This window comes from Tupaia chinensis, unplaced genomic scaffold (assembly GCF_000334495.1).
Source record: "Tupaia chinensis unplaced genomic scaffold, TupChi_1.0 Scaffold000212_1, whole genome shotgun sequence".
Classification (NCBI taxonomy): Eukaryota; Metazoa; Chordata; class Mammalia; order Scandentia; family Tupaiidae; genus Tupaia; species Tupaia belangeri.
In genome coordinates, this window is record NW_006159687.1 from 2,295,110 (window position 1) to 2,307,302 (window position 12,193).

The 12,193-nt window shown below is 42.5% G+C and overlaps 1 long non-coding RNA gene across 1 annotated transcript; it reads left to right on the top strand.

Annotated features, from left to right (window-relative positions):
- The first annotated feature begins 204 nt into the window (after positions 1-204).
- LOC114007632 (uncharacterized) lies at positions 205-9,160 on the top strand. Its single transcript, XR_003549226.1, has 3 exons — positions 205-244; positions 8,507-8,753; positions 9,007-9,160. It is a non-coding gene; the product is annotated as an uncharacterized LOC114007632 (long non-coding RNA).
- Positions 9,161-12,193: the final 3,033 nt, after the last annotated feature.

Genomic DNA, 12,193 nt, shown 5'->3' on the forward strand with positions numbered 1-12,193 from the left:
CACGCACACGCACACACACACACACACACACATTGTGTTGTCAGAAAAGTCATGACCCATTTTTCTGTTTTTCTATGCAAAACTGCGTCATGACTTTCTGACAGCCCAATATATCCAAAAGCAAAGACATGATCACAAAAGGCAGGAGTGGCGCCTTTATTTCTGAGATCTAAATGACCTCATAGAGATCATTGTGATCACAGCGTTGTCCGCAAAGGCTGCAGCGACTATCCCAGTGTCCTGCGTGAGTTTTATGAGCTGAGTTGCATTCTTGTAGTCAGGACTTATTTAGAAGTTGTAATTGTGAAGATACACCGAAGGTTTCTAAATATGGCATCTGTATTATTTTATCTGGTAGCTGTTCCAGACATGTTTAGGGCACCCCTTTATTTAAGTGACCGGGCAGGCATAATCATTGATGTGCTTTGAGACTAACACAAAGCAGGCAAAATGGAATCAAAGTCATATACTCAATATTAAATCTGGGATTGATCTATTTTATGCTTAAAATTGTATCCAGCGCCCTTAGATTGGTAACAGTAATTAATGGTATGACTGGAAAGATTGGAAAACCACCCTTCTGCATCCCAAATGAGCCGAGTCTTACGGGAGCACAAAGTAGACAGGTCATTTTCAACGCTTGTGTTTCTTCTTCATCCCAATGAAAGATCATGATGCCTCATGTTGTGCTGACTAGAACATATCTGTCTCTGATCAGAACAGAGTTTGAAAGACGTATACATTCAACAAGTTCATATGCATGCTGTAATTTTTAACTTTACTTTCCCCCTGAGCTCTGGGGCAAAATGTCACCTTCTTCTCCCATGCTAATTCAAAAGTAGGAGGTGGGTAGTTGTCCCTATGGTGACAGAGTCTCATCTTACCCAGTCCACTTCCAACCTGTTACTAAATTACTAAGCACCAGGCATGCATCAAAGCGCACCAAGGTGCTGTTAGCAGTGAAACCCAACACCATCCACTTAAAACATGTTGCGTCAGCTTGGAAATAAGGATGGAATAAACCCCTTACTTTCTACCCCCACCTCTCTAAATGACCACCTAGCAACTGTCACGTTTCCTAAGTTACAAACCCAGGTCCTCAACCTACTTAGCACAAATTATTTCCCAGAGGTACACCTGACTTTCTAAAGCTCTTGTGGTTTAGGCATGGCAATACTTTTTCTAATGCTCAAAAACATGTATTTTGACTTGTTTCACATCTTCATTATTCTACATTAAGGATCAAGTCAGGTGTATTTTCTTTAGAAGCAATTTTTTAAGTGTCTATTAGCTGCAAAGAGCAATTACATTTCTTTAGAGCATCCCAGAGTCCAGGAGGCCAAGTATAAGATTTTTTCCTCAGCCAAGCTTTTCAAAGGATCGGCCAAGAGAATTGGGACAGGCCGCATTCCTTACTAATAGTGCACCACAACACTCTTTAATACCCTGCCGGGAAGAATCTTTTACTTTGAAATTTAAAGTCTCATCTGACAGAACCCATGCCTGCAGGAGCCTCAATTTATCTGCTCTAGAGGAAGACCGGCTAAATCCAGTCTGAGAGAATCCAAACCTTTGTTTCCATGGTGAGGTTTCCAAAAAGCTACTGAACATTCAATTCTGTCCACTATAGTCAGAGGTGTGGGTTTATTTAAGAATCTACCTTAAGTTAACACAAAGGCACACAAAGCATCAGTCGTTGCTGCGAGTAGGAGTTAGGTCATTGTGGGATGACATTGTAGGTATTTACCTTGAAAGGGTGTCGGATGGTGTGCACCTGTTAAGTTAACTCATCTGAAAAATGAAGGGGTTGAACTAGATGATCTCTAGGGTCCATTTTAGGTCTATGCTTTAACTAAGAGGTTAGCTAACTGTGAACTTGACCAAGTACTCAGCTTCACTAATACATAAGTTTCCTTCCAGTTCTAAAACCAATCTACGAATCCCTATATAATTTCAGGGAGTATCTTTTCTTCCTTTAAAATTAGCAGATCATTTTAAGATTAGAGTTCTCCACATTATTTGAATCGAGAGGGAAGAAGTAGAGAAAGAAGGAATTTTTTTTCCTAGTAGTTGGTTCTATGGGGCAATCAAACAGGCCAATAATTAGGCATAATTCAGAGCAGGCAAAACATGCTTAAGAACATAAAGTTCCAGTAATAAAACCAAAGAATAGCAATTGTGAGAACAATGTTTCCCATAGAAACTAATAAGAAAAGGTTTTCACTTACTTGGTTTCTAATATCAAAAGTCTCTTGGGAACCAGCAGTTAGCGTAATGGCTATGTCGCTGGATTCCCACATAGTCGACCGTGGTTCAAGTCCTGGACTCGGTGGCTTAAAACTCATGCTGGGTGCGTGTGCATGCGTGCCCAAGACCCCAAGAGGAGATTGGAGGAGAAGGGATTGCGGCGTGACCATCCCCCCGGGGGGTGATTTCTCACTTTCTGTATTTCTGTCTCTCTCTGTCTCTCTCTGTCTGTCTGGCAAGTGCATGCATCCTATAGAGAAAAACCTCGCGACCCCCCAAAAAAAAAAAAAAGAAAAAGAAAAGTCTTTTCCTAGCAGTCCTAAGCTTTTTTTAAATGGATATGCAAAAGGCTATTTCAAGAGCCAGTCATTAAAATGACCCCTGACTAAGCTTAGGTGTCTTGAGTCCGTTGTGAGGTTTCTCTATAGACTTGGAGCTGTAGTCATCAATCCGAGGCTCGTACACGAAATAAAATTCCTGAAGGTAAAACAGTGTGATACAATACAGAAGATGTGGGATTTGGGTTCAGAGGATCATGCAAAATGCACTTTGTATCTCATCTCTGTCTTCTTCTAGCTTTGAAGTTGGACAGTGCTTGTACTGAGGGTTTTAGTTCCACCATCTGCAAAATGGTGATAATATTACCGACTTTAAATGTTTGTCGTGAGGATTAAGCGAGGTAATGGGAGAAGTCAGGCTTCAGCAGTTGCTGGAGTTACCTGTTGAATTCATTACATTTCAACTGCACAATTGTTTACTAGTGGCCAGGAACTGCGTAAGGTGCTATAGATTCAATGACGGGAAAACCTACCCCACGCTGTTGAATGAAACCATCCCATATGAACTATTGGCACCTGAGGAACTGACTTCTCATGAGGTCACATGTCAGAAGTTGTGCTGCTCATTATTCTCTGCCCAAATCCTCCAGAGGAAACTGTTGTATAAACTGATCGACCACACCCCTTTTTAATATTTTATATTAAAGTAATATTTATTAATCAACTGCTGTGAAACACAAAAGTCTTATCTACAGATTGTTGACATTATGATGTAAACAATCCCAGGGCCAGCAGGTGGTGTGGTGGTTAAAGCGTTGGACTCCCACAGGGCCAACCATGGTTCAAGTCCCATACCTGGAGGCTTGAAAATCACACCAGTTGTGTGTGCGTGCATGCCCAAAATCCTGAGAGGAGAATGGAGGAGAAGGGATTGTGACATGGCCATCCCCCTGAGAGGAGTGATTTCTCACTTTTTCTCCCTCTCTCTCTCTCTCTCTCTCTCTGGACCAGTGTCCAGAGACCATCTCACCAAGCCCCAGTCCAACAATGAGAGTAACTCCTAAGGGGAAGATGCGAGGGCCTCGTGCTGTTTTCATAGCACAGGAGTTCATCTCCTTGTCTGATCACACAGAAGAGACTTGCTGATGTCACGTGGTTATTTCAGTTATTTCTGGGTCACAGTCTTAAGGTCTGGTATCTGCAAATTCTCAGCAAAACTGGTTAGTGTCTGCATGAAACAAGGCTTATACCAGAGGAAGAAAACAAGCTACAGGCCAGTCTAAAGTACTTTCCCCGACGCCGTTGGGCTCCATCTGCAGTTGCTTTGTTTCCTCCTGTAGCCGGGCTATCTGTCGAGGCTAGGAAAGTAGGAAATGTGCACGGTTCCTATCCTCGAGGTATTGCTCAGTCTCCTGGGGAGAAGGGATTGTAGGGGCGTAAATTGCTAGCACAAATAATATCTGTTCATACAAGGGGACTTCCAAAAGTCTGTGGAAAAAGTGGAATTAAAGTATGAGTTTATTTTGTTGCAGAAAGTTTTTGAAAGCCATGTATAGATTTTACATAACATGCATTTTCCACGAACTTTTTAATGATCCCCCCCCCCCCCACATGTCCTCAAGAAGTTACCTAAGAAGGTGAGGTTTTGCTGAACTTTTAAGAATGAGTAAGATTTATTTATGTATTTATTTATTTTATTTAACTTTATTTTATTTATTTATTTATTTATTTTAATGTAACCAGAGAGAGGCAGAATGAGAGAGAGAGAGAGAGAGAGTGGGAGAAAGGGAAAGTGAGAAAGCAAGCCACTAGGTCCAGGACTCAAACCACGGTCAGCCATGTGGGAGTCCAGTGCCCTTAACCACCATGCCACTTGCCAGTCACAGAATGGGTAGGATTTAAATAGATAGGTATAAGATAGGAAAAAGTTGGTATTATGAGAACCCATATTAAAAAGCCCTATTGTTGGGGCCAGGAGATGGTGTAGTGGTTATGTCACCGACTCCCACATGGAGTGGTTCAAGTCCCAGACCCAGTTGCACTGAGAAATGTCTGCTACCAGTTACTAATTACCCCCTGGAAAGATTTCCCTCTTTATTGATCAGTGGCAATATGTAAGTCTCTGGCTCACTCATGTTGGTTTTTTGTTTTTGTTTTTGTTTTTTTTTTTTCCACTTCAGGGTTCTCTGTCAAACTGAGTGCAGATACTAAGCTTCATCCCTAGTTAATTCATAATCTGGCAGTCTAAGCAGTTGTCATTAAAAACACGTTCACATAAAAAAATGCCCAGACTACCTTGTTTCCCGCCGCCCCCCCAGAATAAAAGAGTTAACTTAATTGCATGCTTTATTAGAAATGCTTTTTCTTAATACATAGGGTGCATATAATGAGATAGGGGGCAGAAGTAGCAGTGAGTTGAACATTTTAATAACTATGATACATTTAACAAATTATGGGTGCCACAGATGTTAGCATTCTCATGCTTCTAAAGTGAAATTTAACATATCAGTGAAGTAGTGTGTAGAAAATTACAAAGCCTATGAACTTCAGTGGAAAAGGAAAAAGTCATAAAGTAAAAAAAAAAAAAAAGAAAAAAGGAAGAGAAAAAGAGTATGTTATCTTAGTTATGGCTCATCAAAGTCTCTTCCAGATATGTGATGTGAAACAGGCTTAGAATGCCAAATAGTAATAATAAGTAATAGTAATAAAATACCTTTTTTTCTGCTGTTGTCTCATGGACTTATTTTTGCTCATGCTTTAAAATGTCCCTCTGGGGTCAGCAGGTGGCAAGGAGGTTATTAAGTTAGCTGGATCTCACATGGCTGACTGTGATTCAAGTCCCAGACCCAGTGGCTTGAAAATCATGCCAGGAGCATGTGCGTGCATGCCCAAGATCCCAGGAGGAGAATGGAGGAGAAGGGATTGCAGTATGGCCATCCCCCTGGGGGTGATCTCTTACTGTCCTGTCTCTCTCTTTCCCCAGCGAGTGCATGTTCCCTAAGACAAAAACCTCTCAAAGAAAAAAAATTTTTTACTGTTAAAAAAAAAAAAAAATGAGTACAGCAAATTCAGGGGCCCAGGAACGATATGAGGTCAGGGCACCTCGATGGCGGCAGAAGCTACCGTTTTGCAGCTCAGTGCTTAAGCCCTACAGTGAACATGCTCTGGAGCTGTTTCCCCTTGGTCCGTGCCACAGAGCCAGGAGGTCCACTTTTACCTCCGACGCTGTCTATCATACCCTCAGACCACGAATGCCAAGCTCCAGCCGAATGTACCAATGTTTCTGTTGCTGACAACACAACCAATCACAGCCATTTGGCCCATTAGAGAAGCACCATAATGGGGCATAATTACTGGTTGACAGTGAATAAAACAGGGATATTCAGATAAGGCCCAGGGTGGAAATTGGATAAGGGACAAGGAATCTGATTCCCCAAAATGAGGTTGTGATTACACTACTATTTTCTATTTCAAAGCAGAGAACAGGGGAAGAGTGGAAGCTAGTGTAAGGAAAGAGAGCAAGAGTTGAGAATACTGCTGTTTCTTTTCTGTGCAGTCCAACCTGTTTCAACCCATATTCTACTTGTTTCAAAACTGGTTAATATGGATTATCCTCCTCTCAATACAAGTGACTTCTAAGTAAATGCCTGTCTCAAAGTCTGACCTTTTGAAAATGAACCAGTAAGGATCAGACATTTATGGATCATTTATTGAACCTCAGTTAGGACCTTAAAGTTCTCTTCGGGAGTTAACAAAGGCCCACAGCTCTTCAATGATCCGGAATCACCAAAGATATAGAAATATAGAAAGTACATATCGAAAAATAGGAAAACTGAAAGAAAATAATACAACTCTTAACTTCCTCTTTTAGTGTCTAATTTCAGCACCTTAATTTTATTCAGAGCCGTCAGTATTTAATATGATGTGGTTTTGGCTCAATCTGACTTAAGTAAATTCAAATACATCTGTCTATCCTGGAACTCTTAAGCTAAATTTTGCTATAAAGGTATACCTAAAAGAAAACCTTGAGTTTCTCTGTAAGATGAGAACATTTTATTGTAATGAAAAACTCCTCAAATTGGACCAGCAGATGACATAATGGTTACATCACTGGACTCCCTCATAGTCGACCACGGTTCAAAGTCCTGGACACAATGGCTTAAAATTCACACTGGGAGTGTGTGCCTGCGTGCCCAAAATCCCAAGAGAAGAATGAAGAAGAGATTACAGTGTTGTTATTCCCCCAGGGGGGTGATTTCTCACTTTTTATCTCTCTCTCTCTCTCCCCCCCCCGCCCCCGCGCAGTGGGCACATGTGCCCTATAGCAAAAATCTCTCTCAAAAAAGAAAAGAAAAGAAAACACACACACAACTCCCGCAGTGTTTGTCTGTAAACCAGCTACTAAAAGTATCAGGAGACAAGATGAAAGGAAAGATAATTTTAGCAAGCCAAGTAGGTTTCTCCTTATAACCAGGACCTAGTTTGCAGATAAGATCGAGTTTTGAAATCCCCACACTGCCTGTTGTTTCTCAACAAATCCTCTAGTTGATATTTATTTTAATTTATCTAAAGGCCCTATGTCTGTAATTCCAGCTCATTTGAGTTAGTCCTCTGTGGCTGTCATTTTTAATGTGAAAATGTTTTAGCCCATGGTTTCTATCATTTTTGTCTTTGCTCTCGTCAAAAGAATGAGCTGGTGCAGGGGGAGGAGGACGTGCACTGCGTTACGAGGCAGAGCATGGCAGCTGTGAGCCCCACGTTGAGCACCTAGATCAGAGAGCTGAGCATATGTTCCACATGCAGGCTAGAGAATGCACATCCACATCTTATTATGAGAGATATGAAAGGATTTCAAATCATATGGGTGGATCGGAATTACACACTTTTTTTGGATTACAAAGTCCTGCTACATTGGCTTAAAGAACTGCTTACCTTTGACCCAGCAATTCTAATCTTGTATATATCTAGAGAAACTTTCATATTTATGCACAGAGACATGTACAATATTTTAAAGTAATATAAACAATGCTGTGATGAATAATTACCAACAACATAAATACCTATCATTACCAGGGAAATGAATATTTCATGTCGTAGTCATGCAACTGATGAAGTAAAATGAATTAACTAGAACTATGAGAATCAACATAGGAAAAAATCACAAATACAATTTGGAGCAAAAGAAAGAACACTTTACAAGGATTTAGCCAGTAGATTACTATATATATAGGCTTCAAAATCATGCGAAGCAATATTATTCAGTGATTATTGATACAAATATACGACATAAACTCAGTGCAGTACAGGGAATGCAATGACAGAGGTACACAATGGACTCCCCCGTAGCTTCAAGGCATATTTGTTTAAGAATTACTTATTTCATTTTATTTTTATCATTGTTATTATAGTTGCTGTAGGATATGTGTGCTCACCAGAGAGAGAGAGAGAGAGAAAGTGAGAAAGCAAACCGCCAAGTCCAGGACTCAATCCGGGGTTGGCCATGTGGGAGTCTGGCACCTCAGCTACCACGAAACCTACTGGCTGCAAAAGCATGTTCCTTAAAAAATAATTCTAGGCAAACTGGGGCCAGCAGGTGGTGTGGTGGTTAAGGGTGTTGGACTCCCACATTGCTGACCGTGGTTCAAGTCTCAGACCTGGCAGCTTGCTCTCTCACTTTCCCTCTCTCTCTCTCTGTCTCTCACTCTGTCCTCCTCTGGTCAAATTTTTAAAATAAATAAATACAGTTAAATAAAATAATTATTTTTTAAGAAGTAATTCAAGGCAAATAATGTAAAATGTTTAGAAGACCAAACAGTGGCTATTTGGATATTAGTAATATTTCACTTTTCTATAAGGTTGTAATGTTTCACTTAAAAAGAAAAGCAAACAACAAAAGCCCACCAGGGTGAATGAATTTATTTTTAAGTTTTGAGAAATTTTGTACCATGTTTCTTTCTTTTTTTTTTATTTCTTGTATTCAGGTTTTGACTCTTCCACAAGGATATGCAGGAGTTTTCAGAAAAGATTTCTTAAGAATTCTTCAAAGACATCGTTTAAGCAGTGAAGCACAAACAGAAGAATCTTCTATAGTTCTATCTAGATTACTCTTCTCTGGGCTGAATTTTTTCAGTATGAGTTTGCTTATCACACACATTGGAGTTGGAGAATTTGGCTATTTCCCCAAAAGATTAGAGCCCAGAACCTCTGAGACAGGTCCAATCTTGGAGAGTAAGTGTCTGTTTCTTCTTCATTCATTCCTGGGCGCTTGAACTTCTTGAGTTGGGGTAATCTCATTCTAATATTGCAATTCCCAGCACTGTCATTCTGAAACAATGTACTATTCTCTTTGGGCATGTTTGCACTGTTCATTTCTACCTGCATCCACTCTTGAGAGCTTTCAATATTTAACGTTGGAGCTTCATGGTAAAGTTTACTGTTCTTGTGGAAATAAGAATAGAAACTTACCTCTTTTTGCCTGTAGGGTAAACGAACTCCAAATCAACACTTTATAAATGGTTTGTCTAGCAGCATGATGTTTCCAATTGAAAATGAAGATTTTTCTACCTAATCAACACACACTTCGAAAAGAAGTAAAGGAAGCCATCAATCTAGCAATTTCTCTCATTAAATGGATAGTACCCATGTGAAATATATTTTTTTTACATTCCTCTATTCTCTCATTTTTATTTTTGAAGAGTTCTCAGTCATGCAATCTTGAGGAGAACAGAAAATACTCCAACCAGCAATAATCCAGGAAGACATCAAAAACGCCCAGACAGAATAAGTCTAATGTTTCCTCACCAGGTGTCTAGCCTCTTAATCTAGTGATAATATCACATTCCAAAGGAACAGGCCTGAGACCCTCCCAGCGGGTGCTGTAAGCACTCACTTCTCCACCGAGGATTACCAGCTTGGTGCGCGCAAACATTCTCACCTGCATCCGAGGCGGGGCGGGGGCCTGATCTCTAGTTGCTGAGAACAGCAGCATTTGAGGAGTAAATGAGAGCCCAGGCAGGACTTTTCTTTAGAAACCAAAACCCAGCAGCAAACATGCCGGTTTCAGGTGCAGGTGCCAAATTATCTGGGGTTTTATTTACACTTCCTGAGACAGTGGCCCTTCCTCGGCATCTGCAATCAAAACGGTAGTCCTCTCCAAAAGAGCGTATTTTAGGAGAGCGCGTTTCATAGCTGTTTCAGGCTAAGGCAACAGAAGGGCACCGCGCATCTCCCTTGGCAGAGGATAAAGCCGGGAACTGCGGGGGGATTTGACCCCGAACCCTGAATAGGGCCATGGGTCTCCTCTGAAGAAAAGCTTGGGGATGAGAAGCACCATGAGACAAAGCAAAGGACATTTCTGGATCCAATTTATAGTGCTGTTACCATGACGACAAACCCAGCCAAGTTTTCCCCCTGAGAAACTGAGCGTGGCCATTCGAATATCCTTTGCAGGGTTGATACGTGACCATTTGGGGATGGCTGCATGGAGGAAAGGACACAGGCCTGGGGGGAGGACACTAAGGTCCTGACACCACTCAGCCACAGAATTGCTACCTGCCATGTCCCTATCCGTAATGCTATGACGGAGTCGGGAGAGCCCGAGTCAGGAAACCTCACCCCAGATCCTATGCTTCAGGCTTCCTGGAGAAGTTCAGCAATAAAGCCAGTGCCCTGCCTGCCCCCACTCCCCGACCAAGCGAATTAGAATCTCTGGGAGGTGGGCTTGCACTGGTACCTGTCTAAAGTTCCCAGGATGACACCACGGCAGAACAGACTGCGCATTAGGGTAGCGTTTCTCACACTTTAACGCGTGGGCATTTATCAAACGCAGATTCTGATACAGTACGTCAAGGATGAGACATTTCTGACGAGCCCTCAGGTGACGCAGTGCTGGTCCACAGATGATACTTACGAGTAGCAAAACACTACAAGGTTTCCAAACACCTTTCCAGCCTGGTGATTCTGGGAGTCTGCACTAACTACCACCTACATACAGGCTCTTCTTAGACAACAGAAACATGAGCCTCCCACCCCACTTCCTCTTACTGCCACAGCTGGGCACTCTTCCCACCCAAGATGATGCATTTCAGAGGAATACTTTTTCTAATGCCATGTGCAGTGGTAGGCTTGAGGAGATCTTTTTTAAAAATTAATTTCATGAGAGAGAGAGAGCCGTGGTGGTCTCCCCATGTAACTATCCCCGGCCTCCCGGTCAGCCAGGGTCACAGGTGCATGTGGGCACACCTGGCCTGTTCAGGTTAAGCCATGATCCAAACTCAGGCTTCTGGTGTGGATCCAATGTCAAAGAGCTTCCTACACCTGTGCCACTCCAGCGGGGCCTCTATGAGACCGGTTGCTCAATGTTCTTCAGAATTGTAGAGCTAGTTCGGAATCTTCTGGTGCCTTGTATTACACTGTGGGCAGTTGTTACCAGTGGACAGCACAATAGACACCGAAACTGCAGGAGACCGTGGGAGGAGGCATTCACACAGATAAGAGTCCACGATGCAGAGTCGAGCACCGTAAGTGGCTATGTAGACTTCTTGTCCAGGAGGCTGTGTGCACGCTGGAGACTGGGGCAGTGCCTGGACAAAATTGCCGTCAAGCTAAATCAAAAGACGAGAAACCCCGGGGAGGCGAGGCAAATCCATGCAGAAGAAACTGTGGTGTAGATGACTGTACGTGTAAGAGAGAAACTGAGAAAGTGAGCGGTAACGCAATATGGCTGAGGAAAAAGGTGGAAACACGCTGGGGCGAGCTGTGCACGTAGACAGGGCTTGATAAAGGGTCAAGGAGCCGAGTCACGGTCCTACAGTGAGAGAGCCCGCAAAGCTGTTTGTCTGTTTGTTTTTGTTTTTGGAGAGGTTTTTTGCTATAGGGCACGTGCGCTTGCCACACAGCCAGTGAGAGACAGAAAGCGATAAATCACCCCCCAGGGGGATAGCCACACTGCAATCCCTTCTCCTCCATTCTCCTCTCGGGATCTTGGGCACGCACGCACACGCACCTGGCATGAGTTTTAAACCACTGGGTCCGGGACTCGAACAGCATTTGACTACATGGGAGTCCAGTGACATAGCCATTACACTAACTGCTGGTCCCATCCATCAAAGCTTTTTAAACAGAAGTCACAGGGTTTGCTTTTCAGAAATAACTGTGTGATGTGAAGATTACGAATCACAAGGCAAGCATATTATCAGACGGCAGTGACCGACAAATTAGGAGCATGTGAGTGTGCTCACATAATTAAGAGTCGGGTATGGAGAGGAACTATGAGAATGTGAGTGTGCTCACAGCATTAACACTCTTGAGTGAGTGAGGTACTGTGGGAAAGTGAGTGTGCACAAGCATTAACAGTTGAGAGTGAGTGAGGTACTGTGGGAATGTGAGTGTGCTCACAGCATTAACGGTTGGGAGCAAGAAAGGTACTATGAGAGTGTGAGTGTGCTTACAGCACACTTGAGTAAGTGAGGTACTCTGAGAATGTGAGTGTGCTCACAGAATGAACAGTCAGGAGTGAGTGAGGTACTCTGAGAATGTGAGTGTGCTCACAGAATGAACAGTCAGGAGTGAGTGAGGTACTCTGAGAATGTGAGTGTGCTCACAGAATGAACAGTCAGGAGTGAGTGAGTTACTATGAGAATGTGAGTGTGCTCACAGAATGAACAGTC